Below are 17,397 nucleotides of genomic sequence, written 5' to 3' on the forward strand. Positions count from 1 at the left end.
CTGCCTCTCATCTGTGCTGAGACAAGTGTCTGTGGGGCCACAATGTAAATGAGATTGTTAAAAACATATCACCTCCTCCTAATTTTAGTGATGTGCTTGATCCTGTCTCCTCTCAGTTAATTCAGCAGAACTAAAACAGTGGTGAACTTTTACATAGGATTGATGGTTCCGTGTGTGTGGCTTTCTGCTTGGAAAAAAAAAAAAAAAAAAAAAATGTAAAAAAACCCTGCTGCAGCTACAGTCTGAGTATCTTTATCAAGCGTTTTCAAAAGAAAAGGCAGCTGTCCAAAGAACCAGTGTAAAATACTTTTGTGCCCTTAGTTGTTGCATTTGATTGAAAAAATTGTATGTTTTGAACAGTCTTAAAGTCAAGCTACAAGGGGAATCAGGTTTGATCAGGAGTAATAATGATTTACAGTAATGGAAGGTTTTTCACCAGTAGGTTTTTCTAATCAATAGTGATGAGTGTATAATTTTGAAAACGTATATATTCTTAGATTTGTTTAATATAACAATATATTTTTTCAATCTCCTGTACCAAGTTTATTCTTCAAGTCACAGTATGTCTGATATTAACTGTATTATATTAAGTTGTACTGCTTGAAAACAAAGTATGCAATATAATAATTTTATTTTAAAACACTTTAATATTTCATGATGTTTTATTAATACATTTTTATAAAAAATAATTACTTTGCATTTATGCCCTTTATTATTTTTTACCACTATTTTTTCCTTTCCGATTCGTATGACAGGTTCTTAACTGTGGTATTTTCTTTGCGTGTGAAGTGCATGGTCCTCCCCCTAGCACCTGCAAGAGTCTGGGGCGGTGAAGGAACACAATATAACAGAGTTGATGTACCTGGTTAAACTGGCAGAAGGTGAGAAAGTGAAAGGGATCTTTTCAGGGTAGCTTCCTAAAAGAAAAAAATAGAATAGCAGGTTGCTGTAAAGTCTGTTGAACATCATTGGACATATTGCTAGCTCTTCTGTAACAGTAATTTCTTGTGTTTCCTGATCTGAAGAGCTTGTTCTAATAACTTAATGTTGGACTACAGAACCGACAAAGCTATGAGAGTTGGAGGCAAGCAGTTTGTTATTCTGATTATAAAAGTTTGTGCATAATTAGGGTTTTTTTGAAGATTTTTATGAATTTGAAAAGATTTAGCAGCTGCAAAACTTGAGTCACAGACTTAGCCTTCCTTACTTGATGAGTATTTGCAGAAACTAAAGTAAATCATCAGTGGTGTCGCAGGTGATGAATAAATGCAGATAACTGTGTGTACCTACTGGTAAAAAGTATTAGTTTTAGGACTTGACCCCCCAGTTGGAGATAATGGTTAAGTACTCAGATACAGTAATTTTTATTCGGAAAAATCAGATATCTTCATGAAGAATGTTAAGCTGAAATTGTATGTTGTCTGGAGAAGTACTTTACTGTCAGATTTTGATTGAAACAGTGAAATAAATATAACTTGCATAGTTACCCATTTTATCCTTTTCATTGTGAATAGTAGCTAGGTATAAACATAGTTTGTGTAATGGGAGGGAAGTGTTTCTTTAGGTATTCTTTTATAATGAGGTTAAGAAGATCTGTCATTCTAATTGTTGTTTGTAATGGGTTTCTAACTCTTTTTGAGGAGCATCAGAAAAAATGTTTAGTGTCATTAAGAAGAAATAACTGGTTTCTGTTGGATGTGGTCTGTAGTTTTCTGTGGGATTTCTGGAAGATTTTCAGAAAGTTTTAGGGCTACATTGTGCGAGATCTCTTATTTTTTCACCATGCTTGTGATATTTACCTGATCCGAGCTGGCCTTTTGTTGTTAGTGATTTCGGTGCCTCTTTGCAATGTCATGAGTTTAGTTTAATAGGCTTCTTTTTTGTGTGTGCTTGTACTAAACTTGAATTTTCAAGTTTTAAAATGCAAGTGGCAGTGAATTTTTTTTGTTGCTTTCAAGGTTTTGAATATATTGTCATATTGATTATGTTGTGAAGGAAGACTACTGCAAGTTAAATTTCTCATATTACAAATGGATATTGGGGATGGTCAGAAACTGAAGAAAGGATGATTCCAGATTTTAGAGGAATTAAATATTCTTATTTTGCTTTGTTACCTGGTAGGATGTAATGTGAATGCATAAACTTCCTTTAGTTTTTCTTGCAGTCTCCACTTTCACGTTCCAATAGCGGGGCATAGATGTTACATGCAGTCTATTTATAAAGTGTTTTCTGGTTTCACACAAGGTTAACTGTTCAAAACTGTTTCTAGAGAATATGATTTCCCATCTCTGTGAAAACAAAGGTGCAAAAGATGGTGATTACAGCTGAGACGGTACTTGAATCACTGTAGAGAACATAACTTGTTGAATGTTGTCAGTGTTACCAAGGGAGAGTGAATTTGGCAGCTTGTTATCTTTTGGTGTTTTCAAATAACATTTTTGGCATAGCTTTCTGAAGAAGTTGAGGTGGTACTGTGTTACTAGTCATCTTGGTTTTCCTTCACTTTTCCCTTTATTCCACCCAGCCCATACTTCTTTTTTCTTCTTTGCTTGTTCTTTATCACTGCCTTCCTTACTCCCACTTACTACTTCTTCCTGTAGCCTCTGATGGATACAATTCACTTATTTTTCCACAAGAGGGTGATAAAACTCACTCATACATGTAAAAACAAGCACTCCAGGTGGAGTGGATTGCAGAGGTTATTGAAAATCTCAATATAATAAAATTAGCTGTATTTATAAAGAAAAAAAAAAAGTCTGTTTATCTTCTTAAGCTCCATCAGTGTATTACACAGGTTGTTTGTCTGCACTTCTGGAGACAAGACTAGACCTGTCAGAATGGAGATCCACCCTGTGAAGAGCATGCCAGCTCTATCCTGCCTCTGTTGCAGTAATCAGTCCTTACTGCAAGACAGTCTTCCCTTTCTGTTATTCCTTCAATAATTTTCCTTGTCCTTTCTCCTCCACGCACTCTCCTGTTTTTGTTTTGTTTTGTTTTCTTTTTTCCCCCTTCCTGCTTATTATTAGAAGAAACGGAACCTCCTTCCCTATCAATACTAAGAAACTGCAGTGGTTGAAATTTCTACTCATCTTTTAAAAGTGCAAAAAGGGTGAAAAGGCAAGGCAAAGAGGGAGAAAAAATAGCCCCTGCTGTGATTTGCCTCTAATAGAGGATAGTAGTAGAAATCTGTATATGCTTTTGGCAAAACCTAGACCTTAACAGGTATGTTACTCAAGATTAAAAGACACTCTAGTTTGCCCTTCTAGGAGTAGAAAGGATGATGAAGGGAAGTAGTTATTAGGTTATAGGTTCTGAGAAGAGTAGCTCCAGAATTGTCCGTCTTAAGTGACAGAGATTGTGGCTGAAGTTCTGGCACCTGGCTTTGGCTCTTGGAAGAGCAGTGCAATTGTCTCGGGATATGTTGGATGGCAAAGGTATGGGAGCAGACCTGTTAGGTATGTGGGGGAAGCCTGGGATGCAGGGCTTTTTAGATGCACTTCGAGGAAGAGACAGCATATCAAGGTGGTTGCTAGCCTGTATTTTGGATGCTGTAATCCCCCCAAAAGTGTCCATTGCTGTAAACTGCTTTAGAATATCATCTGAGCTGCCAGATTAGATCTTGTTAGCCACAAGTAAAAAGAACTGCAGTGAGTCCTTTAATATTAGAGAAATGAGCAAATGGGATCTATGTTGTGGGTTCGTAGGCAGTGAAAAGGCTCCTGGAAAAATTCTAGACACTTCATTGCGATGAGTCAAAAGGAGTCCTGGCAAGGAAGGAGAAAGGAACAAAATGCTTGAGGTTATGTTTACCCCAGCCTCCCATTAACTGTGAAATTTCAGGTCATGGAGTGAAATTTCTCACTCATCCTTAATTTCAGGAAGAACAAACAAATGGCCCAAATAATAAATAAAAAAGATGCAGTCTTTTAAGAAAAAGACAACCACAGAGTCAGTGATCTTGTCAGAATATCTCAATATTTTGTCGTCTCCAAATACTAGGAAATTCCAAAGGCAGGATAAATGTGTTGAATTTCCCAGGACAAGTCTGTTCCTCTTCCTGTTCTTTCAGTGTCCTTTCCCTAAACTACCACATCCATAATGCACACAGTCAAGTTCAACGAACAGCATTTGGAGCACCTTGCTGCATGGGCAAGAAGGGCCAAGTTTAAGGTTTGTTTCAGGTATCTCTAAATCACAAGTGGGGTAGATTCTTCCAATTAACACACTTGGGGGGGAGATCCCCACCCCAAAGCAGCCCTTCTACAAAAGAAAAAATACCCCCACCCTGTGAAACCCAAGTAATTCTTAGAATTTCTGTATATTTTTCTGAGCTAGTTCTGAGAGAGCGTAAAGGAATTGGAGAGATTCTAATTTATTTTAGCAATGTAAAAGTATTTTTCTTAAGTTTTCAGGATATTCTCCTAATGAAGAGTGTCATAATATCTAGAAACAGATGTAAGTGGCTAGAAGCAGGTTTTGAAGTACTCTAAGCAAGTTTCTTTTATTTCCTGCTTGGTAAGGAGCAGTCATTCCTGTTGCAGAAACTTTCTTAATCAAGGATTTTGCACAGAGGAGGATTGACATGCCCTTCAGAATAGATTCTGAGGTGACCTCATTTGACGTGAGGGCATCGTTGGTCTCCCCTTGTTTTGCACAGTTGATCCTAGCATGAACAGGCATTACACTACAGCAAAAATTCATTTGAGAGCCAACATCTTCAGAGTTATTTCACTTGTGGTGAAATGTGCCAAAACTTCATGGTCAATAAAAACCAAATGGTTTGGAAATGAATGTATTTTCATGTTTACTTGTTTTTGGATAAGTATTACACTTCTGGATTAAAAACTCATGATATTTCAAATATAATGGAAAAGCTCTACAAGAACACGTAACATACAATAATAAAGCGCAGACAGTTTTTTCCTTACAGTTAGTCTTTTTAGATAAAGCATTCAATATTTGATAATATTTTTGCCCATGTAGTTTTAAATGTCTCAAGCAACAGGACCTATCTGGTGTCCAGACCTGCAGCAAAGATGGTTGAATAGAGTGCCCACCCGTGTGCCCTTCGTTTTAGGAGAGGAGTCACAAGGGTGAAAGGGAGGTATTCAGCCTCCCCCCCCCACTATTCCTGGATTCAGTGGCTAGATAGACAGTGCCTCCCCCTCTTTCGAGCTCATGCCGCATTTGTGGTTAATGCAGCTTTTCTGCATTGTTGTTTCCCAGGTTTCTTGTCCATACTGAATATCTATATTTGGGATTTTTTTTCCCAGATGTATTAGTTGGTGTTTTTCCAAACTGAATTTCACTTTCTTTTCTGGCCATGTAAGGAATTTGCTTAGGTTCCTTTGTATTATTTCTGACTTCACTGCTACTGAAAGTCCCCTATTTAATATCCTCGGAAGATGTTATCTATATGCTATTTTAATCATATAGATCATTAAGGAAGTTATTAATGTCTGGGCTAAATTGATTCTTATATCTCACCGGCATTTCTTTCCATTTGGATACTTCGAGATTTTTATCCTTTTATTTCTAGACTTTTTGGCAGTATTGTGTGTTCTCAGCCTCTCCTATCCAAAAAAATTGGAATTGGTTTTAAACATAGTACTTCCGGGGAAAACAGAAGTGTGATTCATGCTGGAATAGAGTAAACTTTGTAAATCCAGTCACAGTCGAAATTGAAGCTGTATTATAACCATTGCATATATATCTTCACATTGATTTTAATATGCTGTCTTTGTACTTTAATTTGTACAGTAGTAGTTCTTAAATGATAAATTATTAAGTAAATATTTTCCTAGTGGAATGTGCTTTCTATTTTTGTGTATCATCTTGAGAACAGAATGTGATTCCTTTCTGTAGGGTCAGCTGTTTGAAATACTTGCCTGTGTTCTAACTGCATAATCTATAATCCTCAATATGTCTTTAATCCACCTTATCTCCTACAGAACTACATCTTTGGAATATAGGGAAGAATATAGTGTGATAGATAGAATCTAGAATCTAAGGGTATAAAGTTTGGGAAGATTAAATCAATTTCTGAGGTCAGTATTGATAGATTTTGGCAAATAACAGAAGAAATGACTGGTTGAGAACATTAAATACTACTCATTTTCATTCCTATGGAATGAACAAATAATAAGTAACAAAGAAGTTTTATAGAGTTTCATATCTGGAAATATGATAAAATTAAAGATGGAATTTATCAGCTGGCTAATCTTAAATCATCTACAGTGTTAAGGGGAAGGAATTGATTCATTTTCTTTTGATTATTTATGGTTATTGTGTCAAGTTGAACTTAACAATGTTTCCCTTTGTATGCATGACTAAGGTAGAAACTAGAGTGCATGTTTCTTAGCACTGGCCGCTTGAGATTGAGTGGATGCATTAATCTGAAACAAATGCAGCTGTGGGTTCAAGGGGGGTGTGTGTGTGCACACGTGTGTTCAGAGGTCTGTTCTTGGAAGAATGAGTGCGTCTCCTGGTATTGGTTAGTAGTGTTTTTGACAATTTGGTGTGCTGGTTTTGTTAAGGATTACACAAAGAGCTTCTGTTGTGATTGCTTAATTAGAGAAATGGAGGAGAAAAACTTTTGAAAAAAATTGCCTGTAGCGTACATGTATTAATAGGCAAAATGTGACCCTTTAACAAAATTGCTGGTGCTGTTGGGGTGTGTGTATTTTGATGGACTTGATAAACTATGCATTTTTCAAGTAGGAGAATAGGGAAGACCTAGTCATCAACAATCAGCTATCAAAATTTCAGAATATTTTTTTTTTTTTAATTAACCCCAAACAGGCTTTATTAAAATCCACTATTTTTGTGTGTAAATTTCAGGTAGAGTGTTTTATTAGTTGAGTATTGAAGTGTTAGATGCAAATACAGCTGAATATTTTTCTTTCCAGATGTTGCTGTTGCTTTTGTATGTTTTGGTAACTGACAGCAATTGGAGATAGTTAAATAAAGGAAGCTGCAAAGGTCAGGTTTCTGTGTTTGTCTAATACTAAGGTATTAGGTACCATTTGTCAAGGGACGATGGATTTTTCATTTCACCTAGTGACAGATAATCTGATTTTACAAGGTCTTAGGGTTTGCAGGGTGGGGATAGTGATCATGTTAAATGGCAAACTTGCACAGTACAGTTTTTTGTTAGTGGAGCCACACTACATAGCAAGCCTGGGTTCAAACACCACCAATACTTCTATTTTTTTTTTTTTTCTAAGTAGTTGATGTTAAACACAAATATTCCTGGTTTTGTATCTTAGAAGATGATCAGCAATCAGTAAATCTGGTGCATCAGTCCTAATGTTTGTTGTTCTTACAAATGGTTAGGAACATGCATAACATTGAAAATCCAACATTCTTACAATACTAAACAGAAGGAAGAAGTTAGTGTGGAATTTCAGCATTCTATATTTGTAAAACTTCTGAGAATCCTGTGAGGAGATAAAAATTGCAGGGAAGCTTATTTACTTGAGTAGAGAATTCCTTTATGGAAAAAAAAGATACCATGTAAAGCAATTTGGTCCTTGTCTACTACTTGCCCTTAAAAATTATTCCATCTAATCCATTCCCTGGGAGGGATGGGAACTGGCTAGCAAGGCAGCAAGTGAATCTGAATACTGAAATGTCGATTTTGCACCTGCATATGCCATTGTGATAGCATCCATGTGGCTGTAGGGAGGGAGGGCCTGCATTTTTATTTTTTCCAGTGAGGAAGTAAGTGGGAATTTGCATTTTTTTCCTTTTAGACAACGAGAAGTTTTCTACCAGCTTCACTGCTTAAATTCATATTGTGCTTCCTGTGCTGCCATACCATTTTCAGTAAAAGAGCAGTTGCATGGAGACAAAGAGGCTGCTGATTTAAGTCTCAATAGAGAAGTCTGTTAGGCTTCAACTGTGGGAGGATACTAAATGTAGCTAAGAGGTTGGCAGATGCTACCTGGACCAAAACTAGTTGAAAATATTAAGCAGCTGTTTAGTAGGTTTGCCTAAAAACCATTTAATGACTGGAAGAATTGCTGGGAAAAATTTGACAGAGAAGTTTTGGTTTAACAGTGTACTTACTGTCTGGATGTAATTTGCTGTTCGTGTTGAATAAAGAAAAGAAAAAAAAAGAGTTCAGCTACAAATATTTTGCTAGTGTTGATGTGAGGGGAAAAACCATCCAACCCCAAGCCCTTTTTTCTCTTCCCACCTGTCTTACAATTTTTTTTTTTGTAAATTATGTCACTTTATGCAACATTTTGGCTTTCATTTTCAAAGGGAGCAATACTGTTTCTGATTATGTAAGTTAAGCTGAAAGCTGTGGAACATTATCTTCTGAAGTTTTCAGGAAGCTTGGTGTATCTGCTGCTATTAATGTTTTTCTAAGCTATAATACTCTGAAAATTTACCGAAAGAGTTTATTTTGTGCTTCAGCCTTTTGGAGCACCATAAGGTGGCCAGAAGCAAAGTGGTAGGACTGGGCTTGAATTTCTACTGGGTGCCTGCAAGCTCCGCGTATGGCCCAAAAGGGGAAGCTTTCTTCATCTGCACATTCCTCATCTCTGCATTTACCTCCTCTGCAAGTTGGATAGTCCTGGGAGCTGCCCTGGTTTCTTGCCTTGTTGCCAAGCCGGAGTGTAAACACTCTTTAGCCATGTCATTTCTGACCTGTGAGATGCTGTATGGGATGGATGAAATGAGCTACCCCAGTGTTTTTTGTTTTTCCTTTTGGCAGGTGGAGAGGGGAGATAAAGAAATTGCATGAAGCTCTTGTGCTCCGTAACTAAACATAGAGAAAAGGCTTAAGGAAGCCATGGCTCAGGACCAGGGTAGTTAATTTAAGCAGGGAATATGAACTTCTAATTCATTTCTAAGTGCAGTTCCCTTTATGACCTGTTCCATGGGGAGAGTTGATTACAGGATCTCTGTGCTGGGTCATTAAACAGTTAACATCAATGGGGATATTTATGCTTCAGAAGCTGAGATTTGCACACGTGTGGGTATAAGCGTTTCCAGTAGAACATATTTGATATTTAACCTGGAAAAAAGTCAAAAGAGGTGATTAATGTTTTGTACCTTTGGAATGGGTGTAATTTTGTGTGCTTAGCTAAGGCTTCTAGCAGGTGCTATAGAAACTGGGGAAAAAAATTACCTTTTCAGCATGTCTCACCCATACTTCACATTGAGCCACAAAATAATATTCAAATGAACAAGAATCTCTTGATTGAATCTAAATGAAAAATGCAGTTTTCCATGGCCTAATTATTCTAGAAATGATAATTTCATTGTAGGCAAATTTAACTAAAACCTAGGAGATTTCTGCAAAATTACCCGAAAGAAAAAAATTACTATTATTCTCTTTTAAAGTGAGGCAAAGAAATAGCAAGAGCTTTTTCACAGTCTTTGTTGGCTACTCGTTCTGCTTCTGATAGAAAGAGGTTTTAAATTTTCATAAATATGTTCTTTTACATGTTGTTTGCTTACTATTTTGTTTGTTCCTACACTGTACAGTAACATGGCTAAAATTTCTGTACACACAGTTTCATAAATTTTCATTTTTTCTTGTAGAATTTCTAAACATTTATTTCTGAAAGAGTGCACTTTTGCTCATGTGAAATGGTTACTTTTGGACTTCCTTAGTGGTCCCTTGCTGTTTGTCAGGCATGGTTTTTGTGCCCTGGACCAGCCTTTTGCTTTGTCTGTGAATACCAGCCCAAATTTGGCAGAGTTCTGAAATGGTGGAAGATTATTTTGTGTGTAACAGCTAGATAGGGTTATCATAATTAAGAATGATCAGGCATTTAGCATCTGTCATTAACCAGAGTGTGCGTGTGTCATCCTCACAGAGCAAATGAGGATGAGTTGTTTCTTCTTAGGTGTGACAGAGGCATCAGTTTACTTCTCTTTGTGGCACTGGTAAGATCAATACTAGGATGCATCATGGGGTCTGGGACTTGGCATACTTGAAGAAGCTATAGGAGAATGAGAGAGATGTAGACCCATTAAATGATCGAAGACCCAGAGAAAATGCTTATGCAATATGATGTAAAAAAAATATCTGTTTGAATAGTTTATCAAAAAGCTTGAGAGCAGATATGGCCATAGCGTCTTGTGGGGAGAAAATACTGGTCAAATACAAGAACTAAGCTGTCGGCAAAAGCCAGAAATTAGGCATGCATTTTTAATAATGAGGAAAAATACGAGCTGGCAGGAACACTTAAAAGTGATGTTAGATTCTCTGTTTGTGTGCTTCCAAATCAAGAGTCAAAACTTCTAAGAAACTTTTGTTTTCATTGAACACAAGTTGCTGGACTGAATTCACAGAGGGTTGCTTCATTAGGAAATCATCTTAGGGACTGTTTTATTTGGGTTAGACTATCTGCTCTGGTAGCCCCTTCTAGCTTGCAGTTTCCTAAATCTGCAGTTGTAAGACCCCCAGCTTTACCCATTTCAGAAGCTTTGAGAGTTTGTAGGAAAGGCAGTAAGGGATTTGGAAAGAAAAGCGAGGATTTCATGAGTTAGACAAGTTGACTCTTTCCTTGGAGGAATTAGAATTTGTTGTTTCCTCTGCTCTGTATATCTTTGGTGATACTCTGCTAGTTGTTCAGAACTGCTTGCTCTATTTGCTGCTCAGACTGAGACACTGGGTTGTGATTTACAGAACGGGTGATGACTCAAAATGCAAGTGAACTTGGTGGGAACTAGTCCTGAATGCTACACAGTGCTAAGTAAGTAACCATTCAGAAAAATCAGGATGTCCCAAATTGGGCATTGAAAATTAATGGATGCTTTTAATCTGATTTTTTTTTTAATTTCTCAGTGTTCTTTTAGTATCTTGTGAGTAATACAGCATAAAAATGAGTCTTTAAAAATGTTATTCTTGTTTGGTTTAAGAGAAACGAGATAAAAATTAAATATGACGTTATACAAAATCTTCAAGATTTGCTGCTTTTATTACAGCTAAGTAATTGAAAGATTGCTCTAATCTTATTTTAATAGAAGCAAATCTGCTTGAATTCTTCTTGTTTTTCTTTTCAAAAATCACAGACTGTCACAAACATTTTAAAAAGTCTTGATTAAAGGTAATGATGCAGCCTAGTGAAATTCAGGTATGATCCACAGGTATGAGCACTGCCACTTCATTGGTTCATCTTGAGCATAAAGTCCCTTCCTTCCCAATCAGATTTTTTTTATTTTTTTAAGTAATAAAACTTTTACATGAATTACTCTGTTTTTAAAATTAATTATAATAATTCATTATTTCCTTATGCAAAATTAATTTTTCTTCCTAAGCGTAGTGTGCTGTGGGTTTGTTTTTTTTTTTTAAATTTTTTTACTGAAATCCATGGTTCATTTTGTTTCTTCACTAGGTCTGTTTCTTCTCATTAGCACATTTTAACAAGCCTCACCAGGTTAAATTAGGGCTGTAGATTTAAAATAATTTTAAACTGCAATCCTGCTTAAGCTCTTCTATTTTCTCACTTCCTTCTGCCTGCCCTGAGCACAACTATCTTGGCATGCCCTTTCTCCCCTCTTTCTTTACTGGTGGGGAGAATGCTGGTACCGCGTGCATTTGTGATCTTCTTTCTCAACTCAAAACAGTTCAGTGGCAAATGCCTTGTATGTTCGCTTGGTATTCCCTTCTTTGGGTCAGAATCTTAGGGATTATTGAACGACTTCCAATATTGTGAAGTGATATTTTACAGCACCAAAAAGTTCATCGTAGGACGTTGGCTATGTTTATTCCACTAATTTTGTGGTGAAACGTGCGGTAATTTATTGTGTTGTGTTACCTGTCTGTCCATACACTAACTTTTGTCCTTCTTAAGCATCTGCCTTCTCATTTCCAAATGTCTTAAAAATAAGCAGATCATTGCAGGTAGAAGGGAATGGCTGCCCTTGCAGAAATGAGTGAAACCTCAGAGATGCTGATGATGTGATTTAAGGGGGGGGGGAGCGGGGGGGGGAAGAGAGAAAGAAAAAAAAGAAGGAGGTTTCATGGCTGGTTTATACAAACTCCTTAAAACTTGCTTTTTGATGTATTTTTTTTTTTATGAATTTAGGGAAATGAAATACTGTGCTGATGACCCCCAAATTTTTGGAGATTTGATATATGCTTAAATACAGGCAGTGAATTGCTGAAATGAAAGCTGTTTAGCATATCTTGTTGAAAAATGGTTACGCTCTCGTTCTCTGAAAATAAAGGATTGTAATTCGAGCCTGCCTTTTTAAAAGAAGAGTTTCCTCCAACGTTGTTTCAAGGTAGAGTTTGAAAAAGGAAGTAATTTGTAAACTGTTGAAATACAGTTCAGTGCCAAAGCAACCGAAGAATAAAATTACTCAAAATAAATAGTAGCTCTTATTTTGAAGGTGTGTCAAAGTGGAACAGCTTGCTTTATGCATAGTTGCTATTGGCTGCACAAAACCCTCGTTTCTGCGGCTAATGATAGATAGGAATATTAAAAATATAATTCATGCCTTGTCATATTTTGCTGCTTAATCATCTTGTTTGGCACTCCCCTGGTCATGTTCTGTGTGGCCATAATTCAGGAATGAAAGCTCACTCGGGCACTGGTATTACAGTCCAGTAATCAAAGAGGCTGGGATTATGCAGATAATGAAAGGACTGGCCAGCGTGTGTTTACCCATGAAAACTGGAGTGAAGTTAGAGACAGTAAACAGCCAGGGAGCTGCCTTCCACGCCGGACGATGGCTGTCGCTCTTACGTCACGGCTGCTTTAAAGATCCGGGCTGGGTAAGCAGAAACTGAGAGCGCTCTCAAGTTCAGAAACATGTGTCGGCAGTATTAAAGTTTCTGCCGTGAAAAACTTTATCTCTTACAAGTCTTCAGTAACGTTGTCTTTGTGTGCTGTCAAAAGTAGTATTTCAAGGAGGTTGCTAACATTTTGTTAGAAAATACTTGATTTATAAGTAGTTTCCTGGACAGTAACATAGATTAGATAAAGGAGGGGCTATAGCATGAATCTGAATGCAAATAAAATAGAAACCCGGTATTTTTTTTGTTTTCCTTAATTTTTTTGTTAACAACTACAATTTTAAAATCTAAACCTAACATTTCTCAGAGGCTAGCACTGAACCTTGTGAATTGCTTGTGATTCAAAGCGTTGTTATCTTTTGTCTGGATAACTTTTTTGTAAGTTTTGGAGTAGAAGGCAATTTCTGAATGCTTGGCTTGATACTGAAGGCTGTTGTTGTAGGGGGCACTGTAATGAATAAAATGATGAGAGGATAAAAGGAAGTATCCAAAACAAATGAAAGGGGAAAGTAAGTTTGGTTGGGGTTTGTTTGCTTGGTGTTTGGGTGTTGGGTTTTTTGTTTGTTTGTTTTTTAAAACTCAAGCAGCCATTTCCCTCTCTTGGTTTTTAAATGGTTTTTCATCTTTAAGTAGTGTAGGTTCTTCCAAGATACCCATGATTTTTTATGAAGTGGTTTCCATGCTCTTGTCAATGCATGAATAACAAATAATAGAATGGGTGGGGAGGAAGTTGATTGTAATTTGACTTAAAAGCATGAATGTTTTGACCTCAGTGATTGGCAGTTTGAAAAGAATGATTTGCTGTGCTGTTTGTGTGAGCGTTGGGTTGTTTAGTGTTAATCACCATCCAGTTATGAATATAATTCACTTGTTAGACAAGTGAATTAGACTGTAGGCTAGTATTGGACTTTTAAACGTACCTTCAGTAAGCACTTAAGTTAAAAGGAGACATGTTCTCTGGAGTGCTATGTTGATGGAAAGAAGCAATATTTATCTTGTGGATGTAATGAAGGTAAGGCTCTTCAAGTTGGAGAGGTCTGAAAAAATAAGAATTTTTTTATTTTTTATCATAGTTTCTTATGTACTGAAGAGATGGATTTCCCGAGATACTATTTTGAGTGAGAACTCATTGTGAAATTTTTATGCATAATCAAAGGATAAGGTGTTGGGGTTTTTTTGGTGTTATTTTATTGTTGTTGTTGTTTGGTGTTTTGCTTTTTCTAATTGTTTATGGTTTAGGTTCTAAGTTTTGAGTTTTGCTTATAACTTGAGATGGCTTTCTTTAGCAGCTGTAAACTTTCATGGACAGGTATTGTTTAAAAATATTCTGTCTGTGCATGCTGTAGCAAAGCAGTGAACTCAGACGAAAGCTGATCCTTAGTTTTTTTAAATGATACTTCTATTTGGCTTGTATTTACAGATGTACGATGCGCTTTGTGAGGCAGTCAGTGGAAATTAGATCAACTCGTAACCTGATCCTATATTCAGAATTCTTATAGCCTTGAGAGCCCTACAGTCTGAGGAAGCATAGGATCAGTCTCCACGTTGTGACAGTTTTTCCTGCATAAGACCGGTTTTCGTGTTATTCAGAAACAAGTCTAATTTGGTTATATTAGCACTTTGCCTGATTAAGGATTGCTGAATCAGGTTCAATATTCGAAAGGTAGGCACATAAAACGAAATGTGTGTCAATGTCTGTGTTACTCTGGCTAGTGTGTTACATGGTAACATTAACAAGGCAAGGGCTGATCCTCTGTGTTGAAGGATGTTAAGAGGGACTGTATTTATATTTTAATTCAAAATAGAGATTGCAATTTAGTTTATTTTTTTGCACATCTTTTTGCTGAGGTTAAGACAAGTATGTAAAAGTTCTAAATCCAGAAGCTTTCATACCAGTCGTGTGCTTAAATATTTCCATAGGAAAAAAATACTGTGTTTTTGTTTAGTTTAAGAAAGGACACTGACATTGCTTATTAGGCGTAATAAAAAAGAAGCTTAATTTCAAAAGCCTGTGTATTCTACCCCTTGGACATTCAGAAAACATTAAGAGTTTCAATTACTATAATTCAAACATTTCTTCCGGTCATCAGTTTTTGCCTTTTTTTTTACCTAAACATTTTCAAATAGTTCTAAAATTCTTCTTCCTACAGACTACAATGAGTTCATTACTTATATTAAGGGAAAAAAGCTTCCTTTTTTTTTTTTTTAAAGGTGCAGGAAGCCCAGAAACATAAAATGACCTATGATTGTTATCTTAGACCTACCCAAAAGTAAAAGGTTAATGGCAGCTTGCTAAGCAGTGACAAGAAAAGGTGGGATGATCAGGGAAGGAGGAAAACCAAGGGAAGTTGTTGCTCAGTCACAGAATCAGGAAGCAGAGAGGAACTGGACAGACCTGTTGTATAGGAGGAGCTGGGCTATATCAGGTGCAGTGCAGTGGAGGGGAATTAGGGCTCCTTGATACCAGAACCAGGCTGAATGCAGAGGAATGGCGAGAGCTCTGCTTGAGCTAATTTATTCTGCAAGTGAGAGAGGAGGGAAGTGCTACTGCAGCCAAACTGTTTGTGGTGTCTGAGCTTGCTCTAAACTCCTTTTCCTGCAACTTTTTTAACTCTGAGCGCATTGTAACATTTGGAAAAAGAAGAAAATTCAAGGATTACTTAGTGTGCTGTTACTTGGACATAGTGAGGATGGGAGAAGTGATAATAAAATTTTATTCCTGAGCAGGTGAAGTACGTTATTGTACAATAATAATACAATTTTGTTTGCCCTACAAGTACTTTAATAAAAAATACTGATGTATAAACTTGCATCTGTCTACAAGCTGGTTGAATTTTGAATAATTTGATCTTTTTTCAGGTGATCTGAGCTACTGAAGGGAGGGCTGGGGGTAAATACTTGCACCATGAGTGCCCTAAGGTGGTGCCGATGCCTCAAGGAAGGATTATCTTGTAGTGGGGAGAGTAGTGCTCAAAGCAGAAGAACCTGCCGTTTTCCTCTTCATTGCACAAGCAGCTTGTTCTCCTTTCCTCTGCCTTGCTGTGTCCTGATCGAAACCTCCTATTAGGCCAAGGAAACCTCTGTGCGTGTGTCTGGGTAAGGCTGCGTGCAGTGGGAGAGGACAAACTGGGCTGCTCTTTGCACCTTATCTGAGTGAGGACAAACAGCTCAGGAGAGCTTATCTGTCTCTGGTAGGCCTGGTTGAGTGCAGGAGATGACACTGAAATGGCAGAAAAGCCCCGTGGGCCGTAGCGACCTTTGAGTCCAAGCCAGGAGGGAAGCGTGCTGGGTGGATGCATGGCATGGAAAGTCAGGGGTGTCCTCCCCTGCGGCTGAGCCCAGCCCAGGGCATTTGGACTGGTTGAAGCTGAGTACCACCGGAGATCCCTTGAGTCTCTAGACTTGTCACAGGTGATCGTAACTGTGATGCTGATTCACCTGCCTGCCACATCTGCCTCAGAGATCGGAGGAGAGGAGCCTTCTTTAAAATGATCAACAACCATCAGGCCTTGGTCTGTGCAAAACCTACTTTGGCTATGCCTGAACATCCCAGGGAGAATATGAGTATGCAAGTGGGAATAGCCATGTCCTGTCCCATCACAGTTGTGCCCACAGCTAGAGACCCCTACATTTTTCCAACATTTTGGGTCAACAAGCATGAGGCTAGGGAGTTGGAGAAAGAGTGAGAGGGATGCTCTTGAGCTTGGTTCTAGGGCCCAGGTTGCCTGGTGCTCCTGTGATGGGTTCTGCTTGTCCTATGGGGTCTTGCTTTCCTTCTGCTCACGCCTTGCTCCCTCCAGGCACTGAATGTCCCTCACAGCACTGTCATGGGAAGATGTCCTTGTTTCAGCTGGGATGGAGTTAATTGTCTTCCTAGTAGCTGGTACAGTGCTATGTTTTTGAGTTCAGTATGAGAAGAATGTCGATAACGCTGATATTTTCAGTTGTTGCTAAGTAGTGTTTAGTCTAAAGTCAAGGGTTTTTCAGCTTCTGATGCCCAGCCAGCGAGAAGGCTGGAGGGGCACAAGAAGTCGGGAGGGGACACAGCCAGGGCAGCTGACCCAAACTGGCTAAAGGGGTATTCCATACTGTGTGACATCACATCTAGTATATAAACTGGGGGAAATGGGGAGGGGGGGGTGGAATTGCCGCTTGGGGACTAACTGGGCATTGATAGGCAGATGGCGAGCAGTTGCACTGTGCATCATTTGTATATTCCAATCCTTTTATTATTAGTGTTGCCATTTTACTAGTGTTATCATTATCATTATTAGTTTCTTCTTTTCTGTTGTACTAAACTGTTCTTATCTCAACCCACAAGTTTTACTTCTTTTCTCGATTTTCTCCCGCATGCCACTGGGTGGAGGGGGAGTGAGTGAGCAGCTGTGTGGTGCTTAGTGGCTGGCTGGGGTTAAACCACGACAGTCCAATTGAGGCATACATTTGAACGGAAATAGATGTGTATCCCTTTTCTATAATACAGTTAACTTGAGTTCTTGCTGTATTACTTGAGTCCTCAGTCTGGACCAAACTTGTACTAATGTGAGAGTGGGAAGAAGGGATGTGCAGGGCTAATGGTGGTGGTAGTTTGCAGGGCAAGGATTTTGCAGTCTGCTGTACATCTTCATTCT

At 38.0% G+C, this 17,397-nt stretch overlaps 1 protein-coding gene across 4 annotated transcripts in view; it reads left to right on the plus strand.

The window, feature by feature from the left end:
* The window catches only part of PPP2R5E (protein phosphatase 2 regulatory subunit B'epsilon), a 75,069-nt gene that overhangs the window by 10,681 nt on the left and 46,991 nt on the right, over nt 1-17,397 (plus strand). The window contains exon 1 of one of the 4 annotated variants that reach the window (XM_049828844.1): nt 12,378-12,745. The exons of the other annotated variants lie outside the window; for them this stretch is intronic. The gene's annotated coding sequence lies outside the window, so the exon portion shown is untranslated. Of the gene's footprint in view, nt 1-12,377; nt 12,746-17,397 lie in introns of those variants that run through there. 4 annotated transcript variants of the gene reach the window in all.

The sequence above is a fragment of the Accipiter gentilis genome, chromosome 25 (genome assembly GCF_929443795.1).
Source record: "Accipiter gentilis chromosome 25, bAccGen1.1, whole genome shotgun sequence".
Lineage (NCBI taxonomy): Eukaryota > Metazoa > Chordata > Aves > Accipitriformes > Accipitridae > Astur > Astur gentilis.